The sequence below is a fragment of the Sinocyclocheilus grahami genome, unplaced genomic scaffold, assembly GCF_001515645.1.
Source record: "Sinocyclocheilus grahami isolate Dianchi unplaced genomic scaffold, SAMN03320097.WGS_v1.1 scaffold468.1, whole genome shotgun sequence".
Lineage (NCBI taxonomy): Eukaryota > Metazoa > Chordata > Actinopteri > Cypriniformes > Cyprinidae > Sinocyclocheilus > Sinocyclocheilus grahami.
This window is the reverse complement of record NW_015505647.1, coordinates 681,593-700,202: the sequence shown is the minus strand read 5'-3', so window position 1 is coordinate 700,202 and position 18,610 is coordinate 681,593. Positions and strand designations below refer to the sequence as shown.

The 18,610-nt window shown below is 36.5% G+C and overlaps 1 long non-coding RNA gene across 2 annotated transcripts in view; it reads right to left on the bottom strand.

Annotated features, from left to right (window-relative positions):
• The window catches only part of LOC107553287 (uncharacterized), a 52,815-nt gene extending 38,296 nt beyond the window's left edge, over nucleotides 1-14,519 (bottom strand). Inside the window, exons 1-2 of one of the 2 annotated variants that reach the window (XR_001604950.1) lie at nucleotides 14,442-14,519; nucleotides 12,888-13,056 (exon numbers count right to left, since the gene is read on the bottom strand). This is a non-coding gene — a long non-coding RNA (uncharacterized lncRNA). Of the gene's footprint in view, nucleotides 1-12,887; nucleotides 13,057-14,366 lie in introns of both variants that reach the window. The other variant, XR_001604949.1, reaches the window with a different exon arrangement.
• Between the last annotated feature and the right edge of the window lie 4,091 nt (nucleotides 14,520-18,610).

Here is an 18,610-nt window from a genome sequence, read left to right as displayed (position 1 = left end):
AAAAAGAAGAAAAGAAAATATATTTAGATGAATATAAATCAAAACACTTATAAATGCTAAAAAGTTCTGAACTTTAACGATTAATAAAAGTAACCGCTTCTAAACCACCCACTTAAAAAAATATATCTTTAAACTCGGCTCTAAACATTTATTTCAGTTTTATATCTATAACAGCTGAAATCATGTATTTTTAATCATGTATTTACATCTTGACGACTTCATTAAACTGTGGCCACATTTTCATGATGACTAAGACACACACAAAAAAAATTCAACTATAATTCAAATAGAAAACGTTGTCTTGTCTATTAGCAGACCAATCACTGGACACTCTGATGACTCACATTCCTTCTATTAGTTATTGTGCAATAACAAAAAGCTAACAAAACATGCTTTGAACTACTAACTAATTAGACACTCATAAGCAATCGTTTGCATTCATGAAGTTGCAGTACAGAAGGGCCTGGTGTACACTAATCTATAATGAGGATTGAAAGTGGGCCCCAGCTAAAACACCATCAATATTTTAATATGAAAATCAGTATTCAAATGAGACCTTAATATCTAGGGTATTTGCATACTTAAAGCTGTGGCATATTTGAGTCGCCTAAGGCAGATGTGGTGAGCCGCTGAAGAAGATTAGAACGAAACGCAGACACTTTCTACTTCAGTATCCTCTTACAATGACATGAATGCTGTGGGAACTTCAACCTACACGATCTCAGAACTATGTCAATAACCTTCAATGAGCACTGACTGAATTAAGCTGTGTGTGGCCATTCTCTATTCATGAACGTGCCACCGGACGTGTCGTATGTGAGGTATTCAATGTATCTGCATTCTAGATCATTCTTTTAGACATCTCACACATGTTCGAATCCACTCCAAATGAAGCAATTAATGCTTTTTGGTAAAGCTGTGTAACACAATGTGTTTGTGTTGGTTCTTTTTCTAATTAGACGGCAGTTCGTTCTCATGTGTGGCGGCAAAGGAACTGGACACCTGGAGAGTCAATATACTGTCCTGCAACATGACCATGCTATTGCTGAACCATACCACATCTGAATATGAGGAAACCCTACACTTTTCAACAGGTTAACTATGCATACATGCTCTGTACTTTTGCTATGTATATTACATTAGATCATACACACATGGCCTATACTTCAATTGTTCATGTCACAGCAGCTCATGCTTAAAGACCCTATGAATAGAGGTCTGTGTGTGTTTGTTATAGTGGGTTGGCCTGTTTAACTAATCGATTATGTTACAGCACATGGAAACACTGCATGAAAAATTTATAAGTCATTAACAATATTTATATAATGCTTAACAGCTCAGGTCAACGATGAGCATGTATTAAGAATTGGGGGTTGCGAGGTATTGGTTGACTAATAATCTGAATATTCTGTGGACGTGTCCTGCTTGTTGTTTGTGGTGGTTGAAGCACACAAATATAAATGTTTCATGATTTCTTAACTTTTTGGATGTACTAATAATATAATTAACTAATGATATTATCTTATATATAATCATTATAATAAGTTAAGTACTGTATTACCTACATTTAATAAAAATACTGAACATGTTTTATATAAATACTGCAATGCATCGATCTTATGTATTTCACGTCATTGTACTGAAAGGAAGAAAAAATCTTCACACCTGCAACAAATGGCATTTCCCCTTGGTCATCTTATCTGTAGCTGTAATATGAGAGGACAGTTCCTGCATTGTCTAATTCAGTGACTTGACCTACTGAGCTTTTCTTTTGTGTGTGTGTGTGTGTGTGTGTGTGTGTGTGTGTATGTGTGTGTGTGTGAAAGAGAGAAAGAGAGAGAGAGAGAGAGAGAGAGAGGGAGGGAGGGAGAGAGGGAGGGAGGGAGAGAGGGCATGTGCATTCTAGATGTCTGCTTTGCACATTTAATGACATCCTGACAGCTCCTTGTCAGTTAACCTGGTCAGCACCATCAAAAATTAATGCAGTCTTCTTGATTAATACAGGTGCCCAAGTACATAATCCAGTATGCTATGACAGACAGACAGACAGACAGACAGACAGACAGACAGACAGGCAGGCAGGCAGGCAGGCAGGCAGACAGACAGACAGACAGATAGATAGAGCATGATAAAAGTGATATTTCGTGAAACGACTGAGAGAGAGAGAGAGAGAGAAAGAGAGAGAGAGAGAGAGAAAGAGAGAGAGAGAATATGTTCCATATCCAACTCAAGCCACCTGCTCAGTAGCAGCACTGGCAGCAGCGGAACTGTAATTGTCTTCATCACACAAAACAAAAATCTCCTGGTGTGTTTACAAAATGCTATTTCCCCACTAACTCCAACTGTACCAAAAGAACAATCATTCCAGCTTGTAAACTCAGAAGTGGCCAGTCTGTCCACTGTGCTACTGAGCTTTTCCAGGACATAAAGGAAGATCTCAGTCATCCGTAGATGCTAAACACCTGACTGTATTCCAACACAGCAAAAAGGTATTACTGCATATGCTCAAAATTTCACTGCCAGCTATTTTCCCAATCTTTTCCAACATAGAGGACATATGTATCTTTATTAAATAGTATTATGAAGAGTAATAGATAAACAGCAGCTGTGGACAGGTGCGTCATATTTACACAGCCATCACAATTAAGCATTTACAACTTTTAATAGTATAATTAAAGAATGTTTGAACATACATACTGCAGAAATGCTACTTTTAATGAAAATACCACTTTTTTGTCTTTTTTTGAGTTGTCGCTGTTCCCCACCTATATTCGCTGTATGAAAAAGAGCAGCCATTTTTGATATTTTACCAGGAAAAAATGTTTTTGACGCAACATGAGTAAATGAAAGAGTGCACTCTACCTTGAATTAATCGGAAATCCATTCTGTTTGGAAGTGAATTTCGAAATATGGTCTCTAGCTGTCCCTAACATTAGCACAGACTATGTTATTTATGAGCAAGCTAGGTGCACTGTGCACTGCTAACCAAATCTAATCTATGAGCTTAGCCTGAACATGATGGATTCCATTGAAGGGACATGTGCAGTGAGACATCTCCCCATCTCGGTCTCTTTCTCTCCCTCTCATGTCCCCTCCATCTTCCCAAGGCATTGTTCTGTGGGGAACCACGAGCATACTCGGCTACCAAGGCTAATAGCATCCCAGGGCTATTCAGGGTCCCTAAATGGAGGCTGCGCTCTACTGCTCCGGAGTGCTGTTTGTGAATCGAGGCTAATGCTGCCGGTGCTCACAATGTGGTCTCTGAACTACAAAGGACAGGTGTGTACGCACAGTAAATTGTCCTCCCCTCTTGTCTGGGTTTCCGAGTGGCAGGCCTCGTCCATTAGGTGCAATTTAGCAGGATGATCGCAGTGCTTGAAAGGGCCAGATCAAACAGTCTAGAGAATCCCAGGTGTCCATTGCAGATACAGACCCTTGCAATAACCACAAACCCACTTAGTGTTAATCTATTCTGTGTGGGAAATTAAGATGGCCTTTTGTTCTGCCCTTATGTGGGGTGTATTATTTAAGTTTCTTCTCAGATAGAGTTGAAAGCATGTTTGGATTCTGAAAAGTGCTATGGCGTCCGTGTACTTCACGTACACTGTATTCTTGTTTAGGTAAAAGGTGAGTGTCGACTACACAGGTAGAGGATTTGTAATTAAGTCCATGCTTGAGATAATGGTTGATTCCACAGCTCATGTATTGCCCCATTAGTGATCCAATACAGCAGCAATCACAACTTTTTTCATGTTAATTTGCCATTTGTTTTTGTCATAATCAACGCCGACCAAAACTAGGCCAATAGGCCAAAATTAGCATCCTTAGACCTACAGAGCAGATATATAGATAGATGATACAGACAGACAAACAGACAGACACATGTTATACAGAGACATACAGACATTATATGTAGACAGACATGTTATACAGAGACAGACAGAGAGGGAGACAGACAGACAGACAGACGATAGATAGATAGATAGATAGATAGATAGATAGATAGATAGATAGATAGATAGATAGATAGATAGATAGATAGACACTGACAATTAGGCAATATCGCGTTCATAATCGAATGCAATTCATCTGTGATTATGAAAGCGATATTGCCTAGCTTGTCAGTGAACTACGGCTCTGTGTAGTAAATGCCGCTCCATCTGAAAGCAGGTGATGGCGATTTACTACCAATCACAGAACCGGGATAGATGGATGGATGGATGGATGGATTGATGGATAGATGGATAGATATATTCTGTAGATAAAAGGTAAATAAAAAATTTGTCACATCACAACTAGGCCAAAGTGTTATGACCTCTGACCTCAATGAGTGTTATAGCATTCTCAGACCAGCTATAGTAGGCACAGGCAGAGTTTAGGGGGGGCTGGGGGGATGAGAGCCAATCATGATTTTGTCTGAGCTATGAATAAAATATAAAAATTAAATAATTTATATTTTCTCATTTTATTTGTATTATCTTATTATTTTAGTGAATAGAATAAGTAAGTTTTGGGCTGAATTAAATTCTATGATATTTAAGCCCCATCCTCGCGAGCCGCGACTCATCATGATTCTTAACTTGTCATGATAGGCTACATGAGAGGACTCTCGTTTCATTATTTTCCCGCTTTAGCAAGTTAACTGAATAATGAAAATGTGTTGTATTTTTTAATAAACCCGCTAATAAAAATGTGGTGGACTGAGTCACTGCTGGCTGAATTGGACAGGCGATTTTCATATGAAGCACTGGCCTCGAGTGTGGCATGTGACGCAGTATTCAGTTGTGAGAAAAACGGCATCAGTCCTCTACTAAGCATGTATGCAAGCCTTAAGATTCACCCTCAGCTTGTGACAGCTGAAATGGATCTTGTGAAATGAGCGATCGTATCGCCGATCACTCTTGAGAAACTTAAAGATGAAGTAGGCTACGGAAGGACAAATATCCAAACTTTTTCAGACTACTGTACTGCAGCTGTACTGAAAATCTGGAATCTGAAGGTGCAAAAAAAAATCAAGATATTGAGAAAATCGCCTTTAAATTTATCCGAATGAAGTCCTAAGCAATGCATTTACTAATCAAAAACGATGTTTTGATATGTTTACGGCCGGAAATTTACAAAATATCTTCATGGAACATGATCTTTACGTAATATTTTTTGGCATAAAAGAAAAATTTATCATTTTGACCCATACAATGTATTTTTGGTTATTGCTACAAATATACCTGTGCAACTTAAGACACAACTTAAGTTTTTGTGCTCCAGGGTCACATATAAAAAAGTGCTCGTGGCTCGTCTGCCAGTAGGTAACCCCCCCCCTAAAAGTGAAACTCCGCCTATCCGACCAATGGAGAAATCATAGGAAGTGATATAGCAACTTTGTCTTTGAAACATCGTCCTGACCTTTCTTTGGACACCTAATGGCACTTAAATGTGCCTATGGAGAAGTTGCTATGACTTGATATTTCATATCCTCTCTCTTCGTATCTGGGACAAGGCCCAGGGAGGACAGGCCAGGAGCAAAGGACACCATGTCCCATGTTCCTCCAGGTGATTTATGACCAGGTGCAGTGCCCTCATCCTGACCTCTTATTTGTGTCACCTGTGCAGGGACAGGCTCAGCTGAAAATGACAAAGCTCCTGTCCTGGGGTCATGACCTGCCTCAAAGACCCACATTCTGGAACTCATCACTGTTCTGGACAGCGTCACTGAACAATAATATCATAAACATACCAATCAATCCTTCCTTAATTGGCTATACTGAACAATAAACATTTCAAGTACACACTTGGTGTATTTTTTCACCTCTGTATGATGCATTTAAAATGACAGTTCAATATAAGTGTAAGATATGTTTTTATTGTAGCTTGCTTTCAGATAAGTCATTCACCAACGCAAAGCCAATGGTAAGTAACATCAAATGCTAATAGTTTGCATATGACTTAAAATATGTGAATGGTGACATTACCTTATAAATTAGAACAGGGACCACAAAGGGGTGCAAGGTGTCCACAAAAAAAAGAAGAAGAAAAAAGGAAAACACTATAAAAAATATTTTAGATTATTAATAATTAAATCTATAATATTTTTTTACATAGTATAAACAGGTCTTACAAATACATGGCTGCCTTTATAACTTAGGAAGGGATCACTTTAACTCAAAGTTATAAGGTATCGTAATATTTGGGGGAAAAAAAAAAAACCTGACCAGCTTGTCTGTATGATATACAATATACATATCTTGTTACTTAGCATGACAAGCAACAATCATGAAGGCTTTTTTGGCACAGTGTGCACTAGGTAGGAGGGTCAGCTGACCGTGTCAAAGTGTGTTTTGAAAGATGGATCTATCCCACGATTTGCATTAAACTCACATTGTTTGCCCTATTAGTAAGTACTGATGACTTCCTGGTATGAAAACTCTGTCTCAAATTAGCACAATCAAACACTTGTTTTTGTATGATTAAATGCAACATAAACAGTCAAAATCTTGACTTGAATGATTTTGAAATGAACATCACATTGTTGTCCATCTCAAAAAGCTAAAGAGGCTTCACAGTGCGATGCTATGGACTCATCCAAGTCACATCAAAACAGATGACATTGAACAAAGGATCTTAACTTCGACAGGTAAGTCATACCACTGACTCACCCATTTTAAAAAGGCATTCATTTCCCTAGCAACCAAGCGGCAGATAGTGTTAGCGAGGGAGTATGGAGCAGATGGCTCAGTAAATACCTTGCCATGTGTTCCTGGGGAGGAACTAGAATGTATCTCGAAAACAGACAGACAAAGAGAAGAGGGCAAACATGCACATTTTCAACACTGCTTATTACTCTTTTTCTTTTATATCTTAAAGGAACATTTACCCAGTGCTTGCTCAGTGCTCTCTGAAGATAACAACAGGCCAGTTTCACTGAACAGCAGATACCAGAACACCTTTTTATATCATCATATTTCCAAATAAGTAGTCTTAGAAGACAGAGACATGTGAACAGTATTGTGAATTATCTACCCTAGTGTTTATGTACATTGTCCTACTGTATGTTACAGTGGATGAGAATTCTTAAGCAATCAGGAACAACTAGACAATCCCTACAAAATTTACCATGGAAACCATTATTTTCTATAAATGTACTATTACAGCTATTATTTATTATTAGGACTTTGGTTAGCCACTATTATCATTAAAATCCAGCAGCCCAGATATACAATATTCACATATTATAATATGGAATATGGCAGAAAATATGGTTAACATGGTACATTTTTTGTGAAAGACAGCTCTCTTTTTCTCTACATATTAATTTCAAAGCTACCAAATAGCACAGAACAACAACTAGTACTACTACTACTAAATAAACACTCTATTAAACGATATACAGATATTACTCAGAAATAAAAGTTCCCATAAATATACTGTCCTAAAAGTATCAAAAAGTACTTGACTAATCAATAATTGTTCAATTATCTTTTAGATAAAGATATCATCTGTTTGATACTCTACAATGCATATGCACTTTTTGGAGACTTACAGTAAATCACGTTTTTGCCAAATGCTTTGCTGTGAAAGCTATATTTCTGTTTGACAGTTTTTTATGCAGAGATATTAAAGGTCCATTCACACCAAGGACAATAAGTACAACGATAACTATAACAATAAAGTTTTAATAAACACTCTAAATATATGAGAATAGGAAATGTCTACACCACAACTAAGACAATAAATAACAGAGGAACGATATCACCCGTTTTACTTTCAGGACAAATTCTTAGCCAATCAGAATACACGTGACTTTAAAAGGCTTGAGTATTTAAAGTGGCAAATGCATAATTGCACTGCACGCTATTATAAACAGAAACTTATCATGCATTGGTGTGGATGCAAATACAGTTATTTTTATACAGTAGTTATCTGTATAATTATCGCTCTTGGTGTGACCAAGCCTTAATATATTCTTTAAATGCGGCTAAAATGTAATTAAATTTTTTTGGGCCACATACATAGTTTAACATGTTTTTATCGAGCACCATGATATTCCATGTAACACATTCGTCAAGGTTCTTAGGTTATTTGCCAGCACAGCCAAAACAAGCAAGCACTCACAGTGTTAATGTGACTGTCCTTAAAACAAAGTGTATTTCAACCGGCTGTTCGGTAAACAAGACTCTCTCCTCCCTCTGAGCTGCTTGTGCAGATGTGAGCGTGGACCGGACCAGCTGGCCTGGTGAGTCAGAGTGCTTTCTACAGCGCACACAGCTCCTGGATCCACTCTCACACCAGCAGTGACCACAGACTGCAATTCAACAAACACCTGCACAATCTGACCACGGCAACATGTGCACTTATGAATTTTCACAACTGCTCGAAAAGTGCTTGCATGGAACACATAATTCATTCTGAGCAGAACGTTTTCCTTGTTCTGGGCTGAGCTCCATGGTGTGCTTTTCTAGGAAAAAAAGAAAGAAACAAAGAAAGTGGACTACAGGTTTACAGTAGTAGTTCACCCAAAAATTAAAAAATCTGAAAATTTACTGTCAGGTATTCCAAGATGTAGATGAATTTGTTTGTTCAACGGAACAGATTCAGCATAATTTAGCATTATATTAAGCATTAATAAGTTCAAGCAGCTGATAAAAACAATAATCCACAACACGACTCCAATCCCTCACTTCTTGTGAAGTGAAAAACTGTTTGTAAGAAATAAATCCATTATTATGACTTTAAACTGCCACGTCTCACCATAATATGACCCCATAATCCATAATAATGATTCCTCCAATGAAAAAAGCCATCCCTTGTTGTCCTCTCACATTAAAATCCACATACATGTTTGTTTAGAACTGTTTTGGACTGTTTTCACTTCACTGGAGAAAGCAATATTATGTGCAGAGGACATTTAGCCTGAAGCAAAAGTTTGAACAAAGTTCACATCAAGATGCAAAATATGCCACATGACAGTGAGTAAATAATGTAAATATCTCAAGCATATATTTGCTTGCATTTTGGCGTCTCTGGTATTATTTAAGCACTTCAACCCTCTGCATATATTCTACAATGCCATGAATCTTGGATCCATTTTGTCTTCAAGAATCATCCATTAAAAAGCAAACCTCTGTGGCTCAGTTTTCAAAAGCTACATAAACCATTTTCATATTGTGTATGAAAAACGTAGGCTCTGTGCATACAGAGTCATTCACCTTACTTATTTTGCAGCATTTGCTGCCGCCTGTACCCTGTCTGCTAATGTTCATCAGCAGGGCTGAGTTTCCTGCCCGTTTGTGTTCCCTTTGTAACACTCCAAAGAGAAAGGAAAACTTGAAATCGCATCATATGACCCCTTTAAAATAACTCTTTTAATATATTTTTACCCCAGTTTTCAATGTCACATGATCTTTCAGAAATTACTCTGATATGCTTGTTTGGTGCTCAAGAAACATTTCTTACTGTTATAAATTAACAATATTTTTGTTTCAGGATTCTTTGATGAATAGAACATTCAAAAGAACAGAATGTATTTAAAAAAAAAAAAATATATATATATATATATATATGGTCTTATGGTCACTTGCAGTATTTCTTTAAATAATAATCTTACTAATGCCTTAGTCTTTCTGTGATTTTTAGTAATCAACGTCATGAAACAAATGCTGTACACTGAGGTAAACTTCTATTAAACCCAGAAACATAATGGTGGATTTGAATAAGGGAGCTCTAAACATTATGCAGGATCTAATGGATGTGTGTTTTCACTAAAGCACATTCACACCGCAATACTTCATTTTTCCATTGTCTAGGTATCATTCCTATGATGAATCAGATAAATGGGATGAGCAATAATTGCTTTGTGGGCATCATTACGCGAGAAACTGTGAAGAAGAGGTCGTAATTAGAGCAGACCCCAGAGCTCAGTAGACCTTGATCAATACCATTAAAAATTTGCACTTTCCTTAGCCTGCATTAGAGGAAAATCTAAACAGGGATTTATTTTTGCTGCTAATGATTCTGAACTGCACCTCCATTACCACATATGAGAGAATGCTTTATTAACATAATCAAATCAGTTTCTCTTGCATATACCGATAATATGGAAAAAAGTGAAAATTCTCTGTGCAATTAAGAGCTTGTTATAATGACCTTGGCAATCTCAGGATCAACAATACATTTCTCATTTATTTCTCAAATACAGTCTCATTTAGCACACATTCATGCCCCTGAGCCATTGTGTACCAACAAAATGATTTATAATAGCAAACTACAATGGGAACAGGGTGTGCAGCCTACAACTAACTGTAGTCCAAAGTCAATGCTAATATTCATCAGTCATTAGCACAAAGCTATCTGACTCCCTCGGGTAAAATTACCACAGCCATCTTGGTCCATTTCCACTTCCTGTGACTTTAAAGGTCATCTTTAAGGAGAAAAACTTGTGTCACCTTTCTCGTAGGGAACATATGTTTGCAATTGTTTCTTAAGGACATGGGCCCTGCCAAAAGACAAGATGGCAGAAGGTTTGCGCTGAAAAATGTAATGATCAGCTAGTGTAATTACAGAAATCTAAATTTGCATCTTGGGTTTTAATTCATTAAATCCATCTTTCCTACAAGCTCTTTAGTTTGCTCCATCTGCTTCCTAAACAAATGGCGGAAAAGACCGAGAGGCTGTTGCCTTATTTTTTCTGCAGCAAATTACGTGGATGCTAATGGCTACTGTATTGATTGTTATTGCAGCGCAGAAGGTCAAGGTTGCATGAAAATGTAATCAAAAGAACTTTTAATGGCACGAAGGAGCTATATTGTGCCGCCAGAAACACATTTAAACACAATAAACAATTACCAGAAAGTCCATCTATACATGTCACCTCCTCTGGCTCCATTCTCAATATCTGTAGCAGCTTGAATGGCAGATTTAGCTGAGATTCCACCGTGGATCGCTCCTCGGAACAAGTTCACAATTTTCTTCACGACTCGACAGTATGCTTGGGCGTTCGCTAATTTCGCTATTGTGCGATTTGGCTCGCGTATCTGTGAAGTTTGATATTTTGGATGCTACTTGTGTAAAAGTGTGAAAAAGTCACAGCTTTCTGGGAGCTTCGTTCAGCTGCGTAAGATTAGCGACCTGTGATACTGCCACTAATGATGAATTAGTTTGGAGTGCAACCGCAGATACTGTATCTGTCATTACTTAATCAACTTCAGTTCTAGCAGGCATAGCAATCAAACAACTCCGAGTTGTGTGCTACGGGGCAGAGAGACATAACGCATGGCTGGATCCGCACTACTCTAATTTCCCTCCAGATAATGAGTTACATTCACTAATGTGATGTCAAAGGCATAGCCAGAGTTAATAGAATGATTGATAGGGCTCAGTAATAACTCGCTGCTGCAAAACAGACTCTCCAAAAAATACACTGAGCAATAATTAATCCACATTACTGAATGTATTGTGCCGAGGAATGTGCTATGTGTGCTTGAAACCTTTATCTCCTATTCTCTGAGAGCAGACATTGGGTGAAAAACAGATTTGAAATTGTTTACTCACCTCCTGACTAGACAAATTATAGGCAGCACTAACTCTATCAGCAATTATGAAACCAGGACTTTGTATCAAAATGCTGCAATGTTAGTGTAAATTGCATCATTACGTTTGATTTTCTTTATGACTCCGATGCAAAATGGTGCAAAACATTTGTTGTCAAAGACAATTTACCCAATATTTTTAGAACTCCCCATGAGGCCTACACGCAACAGGTAAAGAATGCATAAATTAGCAAAATACAGCACAGGAAAATAAGACTTTAACCCCTTTCCCTCTTGTTCTTTCTCGTCACAAACAGCCTCATTTAATTCGGTGACCCTGCTGAACTCTGTCATTTCTCCGCAGAACCCTGAGAGCTCACTTTCGCAACTTCGGTAATGCCAGCAAAACTAAAATTGATTTTTTTTTAAAAACAGAAAAATAATCTAAAATTAAAACTGAAAACATAAAATAAAAGCTAATTCAAAATATTAATTCAAAATAATTATTATATAAATATTAATAAAATAACACTGATCCTGGCCATTCTTTTCATATAGTGAAAGTGAATGAGGCCTGGGACTATAACAAATAAAAACCATATAAAAGTGGTCATTATGCCTCCTACACTATAATTTTATGTCTGATTTGTGAACAAATTGTTCATTTGAATGAACTGGTGGACACAGTTCACAATACTGGTCAGAATGATTCATTCACAAATAAAGTTCAAGTGCCTGACTCAATGATTCGGTTGCATCAGATTGCTGTAATGTTAGTGTAAATTGCATCATTACATTTGATTTTCTTTATGACACTGATGCAAAATGGTGCAAAGATTTGTTGTTATTTCTTTCCAAGTCAATTTACACAATAGTTTTTTTAACTCTCCATCAGGCCTGTTGAGAAAAGGTAAAGAGGGCATTCATTTGAAAAGCAAAATGCAGGAAAATAAGACTTTAACGCATTGCAGTCGACTTTCTTCTTTCCCATCACAAACAGCCCCATTTCTTTCTGTAACCTGCAGAACTCTGCCATTTCTCCACAGAGCCCTGAAAGCGCACGTCGCAATTTCATCAACAGCAGCTGAACGGCGATGCAAAACTCCCTCATAGGTTAATCCCGATATCACACTTCACCACCAGTTCACTAAGCTGCTTAAAAGGACACATTATAACTATGACAATGACCTGCTAATGGTTTTACATTTCTCTGAAGCATCATGAGCTATCTTTGTCATTTTTATCTCATAATGAGATCTGTCAGTTGTGCAAGGGAGAAGGAGATCCAGCGGCCAAGGACGCTGATATTTCACCCGCCCAGGCAGAATAAATAATAGCCTGAAAAACGCAGGGGACAAAACAAACCTTGATCCCCTCCACTGCTCTGTTTTCGTAGCAGGCGACTGCTTGGTCTCCTCCCCAGGGTTCTGTGTCACTATTAGCTGCTTTGCTGCTGTGGGACTCAACACTGGCCTGTGATGGATGACTGGCTGCTCCCATGGGCGTCTTCCAATACTTCCTCAAGCAAAGTCGACTGAAGAAAATGGGACATAATTTGTCACTTTATTATGCATTAAGGCCAAATTTTAATTTTCTTTCTTGTCGTGAAGAATTCTCCTCTCTTGCCCTCAAAGACCAATGTATGATATAGGGCTATCAAACTTGAAAACAGATGGTTGTGTCGGTTTTCATCTTCTTCAGAGGGGAAGTTTATTGTGAAATGTCAGTTGCACATGTTACAGATCAGATGATCATATTCTGGTAAATCTGTTACATTGCACTTATAATGTCAAAAAATAAAAAACAAAAAACTTGAAAGCGTGGGTCCAGATGTAGACTAAATGAAGCATTTGCATTTTTTTTTGGAAGATATATCTGAGGAATCCGAGGAAGAATTGATGACTAACCAGAAGACGTGGGCAGTGGGTGCATCAACACTGAACCACTAAATGCAAATGAACAACAATAATAATAATACTAAAAAAAGGTAGAACGATAACCATCAAAACTTAGTTTTAGAGCTTTAGTCATACTTTCTATTATTTTAATTAAACAAAGGCTTGGTTAAGCCAAAACCATTACAGTCATGGAATATTTAAATGGATAAAACAAAATAATATTCTGTCATCATTTACTTAAAAGTTCATTTCAAAAGGACGTTCTATAGGCTATAGCCAGAGTTAGTATCATTAACTAACACTAAGACTTTTAAAATAGTTGTGTTAATTTAAATAAATCTGAAATAAAATATTAATATTAGTTTGAAAAAATTAAAAATTTGGCAACTAACTGAAATAAGTTTAAGTTGAAGCAAAAATGACAAACTACAAATTAATAAAAAGCTATCAAATGAGTTCAGAAGTTGTAGGAACCACATTTATGGTGCTAATTTTGTCATTTTGGAGCTTGGCTGCCCCGATCTTCATTACATTTTATTACATGGAAAAATAACTGCCTGGATATTCTTTAATAATTTATTTATTTATTTTTGGAATACAAAAGTCAGTCAGTCATATGGGCTTTCTACAACATCAGGGTGAGTAATTGATTAGAAGATTTTAGGTAAAATATCCCTTTAACTATTCATCAAAAAAAAAAAAAATCATAAGATATGTTAATGTTGCATCCTACAGCAAAATAAGTACATGCTTTATTATCATGTTTTTATATTCTAGCAATAGCAGCCAGAAATTTTTATATTACCAGAAGATAATGTAGCAACTTTTTTGTATTATTTATGAGAGCAATATTTCTTGAGGAAAAGTTATCCTTGAATAACTTTTTCAAGATCCTCTGTAAAAAAAAAAAAAAAAAAGTAAAAAAAATGATTAGGTCACCGCTCACCCTAAGGCCTCTTTGCATTATGCATTTCCTCTCCGGAGGACAAAATTCTGATAAATCATGAAACAAGATTCACACCTTTGAAAATCCTAAAGCAAAACGCCCAAAGCCTTTCACAGTCCGCATTTGGAAACAGCCCCTGCCAAGTCTAATATCATTCAATCTCTGGACCAACTGTTTCCAGCCCGACAGTATCAATGTCTGACACGCTAATCCAATGACTGCAGTCTCTATTACTTTCAATTAGCTCTGACAGCTCAGGGCTTATTCTATACTGGGCATGTGCGTTCGCTCTATCGCGAGGGCAAGGCACTTGGAATTATTTTTGTTGCTGCTGTTTTCATTTTTTATTTCTTAGGTGAAACAGACGTGGCTTTAGTGACCTGGCTCATGCATCATGAGCGGGAGTAGCGTTTGATAGCAGCCATGAACTGAAGATGAGTGTTTGTTTATCACTGCAGCCATTTTAAGTACATGCACACACATACATGAGCAAGGTCACCCTCAGACACATGGCCTTGTTCTCTGCAAACATTCAGTCCTATCAAGTGCACTAAACATGGGAATAGTTTTTGTTTACCTGGTATTATAAACAACATACATTGGGGTCAAAAGGTCAGTCACCACATTGAAAATCTGGGATTTTTCATTAAAATAAAAAGACATAAAATGATATGTACATTTGATTAAATGCAACCTTGAAGAACTTTCAAAAACATAAAAATCTTACAACCTATATATATATATAATTGTTATATTACTTATACTTAATATATTCAATATAATACAAATAATTATTTAAGTCATAATATAATGTTTTATTAATTTACAAAAATGTAAAATATAGGCATTTTCACTAGTGGTCTCAGACTTGGATGTTAAATGTACAGCCCATCCCCTTTTTTACAGTTACCATAAGGCACGGAACATTTATAGATCACAAACCCATGTAGCCACAAATGAGTTAAGTTTTATGCATGTTTTTTTCTTCTAATGCTGATAACATAAGCATCACACATATGCCCTTGCATGAATATATCTTAAGCCTATAATGTATTCATGTTTAAATTCCCCAGCTCAGAGACTGAGCCCTACAAAATCAGCTCTCTGCCAGCCCCCTGAGGCTCTCCTGTAATCCCAGCATTGCTAATTCAAATTTTGAATGTCCCTAGGAGATGCAGCGATGACCTGTACATTTGATGCAGTGATGCACAACAAATGCATGAAAATATTTGCCGTGTCGGAGCTCAACACAATACACTGCACTCATAATAGCTGCTGTTTGATTTAGAGATCTAACATTCAGGAATCAGCATCTACTGAGATGGTTGAAAGTTAGAAATAATAAAGATTTTTTAAATATTTCACTCAGTTATGTAATTTTTAATGCAAAGATGACATTGTTTGATATGTCTTTGTTATGGGCTATGGTTAGGGGTAAGGGTAGGGGTAGGGTTAGGTCAAATAATGTCATATTTGCATTAAAAATGACATAACTGAGCGAATGACACTTAATGACAGTTGACATAAACATGCATAAAACCTCCTTCATATTCATGACATGTGTCATGTCATGATTATGAAGGTGTCATGTCAGTCTTATGCACACCCCTTCAAGTAAAGTGTTACCGAAATCTCTTATGCTCACCAAGGCTGCATTTTGATCAATACCAAAGGATCATGTGACACTGACGACTGCAGCAATTGATGCTGAAAATTCAGCTTTACCATCACAGGAATAAATTACATTTTAAATTACATAAAAAAAAACAGTTTAAATGAAATTTTAATAATATTTCACAATATTACAGTTTCAAATGTATTTTTATTTAATAAATGCAACTTTGGTGAGCAGAGATACTTTTGACTGGGAATGTGTTTGGGATGTTTGAGAGATGGGCAGTGGAGCCACTACATAATCATGAATGGTCTAAATGAGTTATGTACATAAATCGTCTTTGTTGAAACACATTTAAGCTGAGTGTACTCTCTGTAAAATATGGCCTACATCTTGTATATTTGTATATTATATATAAAATGAATCTTTTGCAATTGCTAAAATTAGTCTCAGATGGCAGAATTGTGGCCAAATTCATACTATGTGCACTAGGTCTTAAATATTTCAATTCTAATTCATAAATGACTTTTATTTTATGGTTTAGGCATTTTGCAGAAATTTGCCTGCAGTGCTTCAATTAATCATAAATGGACCAAAAAACAGGTGTCTTTCTGCTCCATTTTACCTGGATGCAAACACTCAAATACACCAAATCATGTATTTGGATTGGAAATGCTGAAGCACATGGTTTATTGAGAGACATGACTGTTTTGGCTTGGAATTTCTGTCTGGTCAGGACCAGACCAGACAGCCTGGACAAAGCCATTTGGCTTGAATCACAGAGTTAATCTTCTGTCCAAAAACCTGAAGAAAAAAAAAGCTCTGCCGAGGAAATGAGAGACATTAACAGAACTAATAGCAGTTTATTTAGTTCCTGTAAACTAAAAGCATTCATCTGTTTGTCACTTTTCATAGTGTAAAAGCCACATACATCATTTCCAACCAACCTATTAAACCTATTGTATTAATACTGTTGTTAATTCAGTTTACTTCCTGATTCTGTAAGTCATATTCCTTTCACATACTCCTAAAGACAAACTGCAAATGTATTCCATGGCCAAAGCTTCAGGTCTGGAATATATGCACATCACACATGCCCTACAGGATAATTTTCACTGCAAACCACTCAAGGCCAAAGACTCAAGGACCATGAAAAATAAACAGTAGTCTAAATACCAATTATTTGTTGTACTTCCATCAAGGTCTGAAACACCAGGGACCCAAAAATAGGAAAGCTGAGAAAAAAAGAGAAACAACCTGTCAAAACCAACTTAGGAGTAATAAAACTATACATAGTTTGGTAACGCTTTAGATTACAACCCGCAAAGATCTATGTAAGTATACTGAATTTACAGTGTACGTTTCTGTAATTATAGTGTACCTATAAAGAACATACGTGTAGATATAAGGGAACAATGTGTTATGTTTGGGTAATAAGGGGGTAACAACCAGATATGCAACCTGCAAAGAACTGCATAAGTAAACTGAAGTTACAGTGTAACTTTTTTGTAATTATAGTGTACCTATTCAGTACCTCCGTGTAGGTATAAGGGAATAATATGCGAAGTTTGGGGAATAAAGGGGTAACAACCTGTAAAATTACAAATCATTTATACTCTAAGAATTTTGAAACTAAGAGGTGCTTATTCTAATATTACGTGGTATGTATGGCCTAAACAACAATCTTATGTTTGGGAATGATTTAGAAAGACGATATATACTTTTTATAATTTTATATTGGTATTTTATTATAGGCGTATAGGTATTTTTTAACCATGGGGTACACATTCTATTATAAAAGGACGGACATGATGGAGATTACTGAACAACAAAACTGGACATCTAGTGAAATGAGTTAATGAGTTTCTGCTATGATTTATAATTCACAAGTCTACTTACCTTATGAAAGCTTATTCGTCGATTTCAGCAACTTCACACCAGCAACTTCTCAACACCACTATCACCAAATAACTTTGCATGATATACCATCAGGGTCAATGCAGCTTAAAACAAGTTTACCTCTTTCCAGCTGTTCGCAGAAAAAATACATGATACATTTGTATTTCAGTGGATGTATACTGTGGTGTTTTTATAGCAAAAAAAAAATGTAGAGGGTTTAATTTGGCCATCGAATAGGTCATACATACATACATTATATATCAGGTAATGTATCAATAAACATGGTGGACTGTTTTATTTAATTCAAATATTGTTTGCAATTTACTATAGGCCTACTGCTTGGTTAAATTAACCCAAAATGGGTTTTAAAATGAAAATCACACACAATATGACAACAGTAACAACACAGGTAACAGATAGCCTAATAACAGATTAAAATTTATTACACCAGTTCAGAAAAAAAGCAAAGCAACTCCATACTTATACAGATTATACAGTCAAACCAAATTCTTTTGAAAAGCTTGTTTAAGAATAGATTTTGTTCAATTTGTTCATGTTTTTCACCCACTGACTTAATAGTAATGACTAGTTAAACTATTATGGCCAAACCATCACGCCAATAAACACACAGTAATAAACACTGAAAGTCAAGTTTAAACTGTGTATTATAGCAAACTGACAGGATTTTACTATCTTTGATTTACCGTTTTGATCCACGTCCTCAAGCACC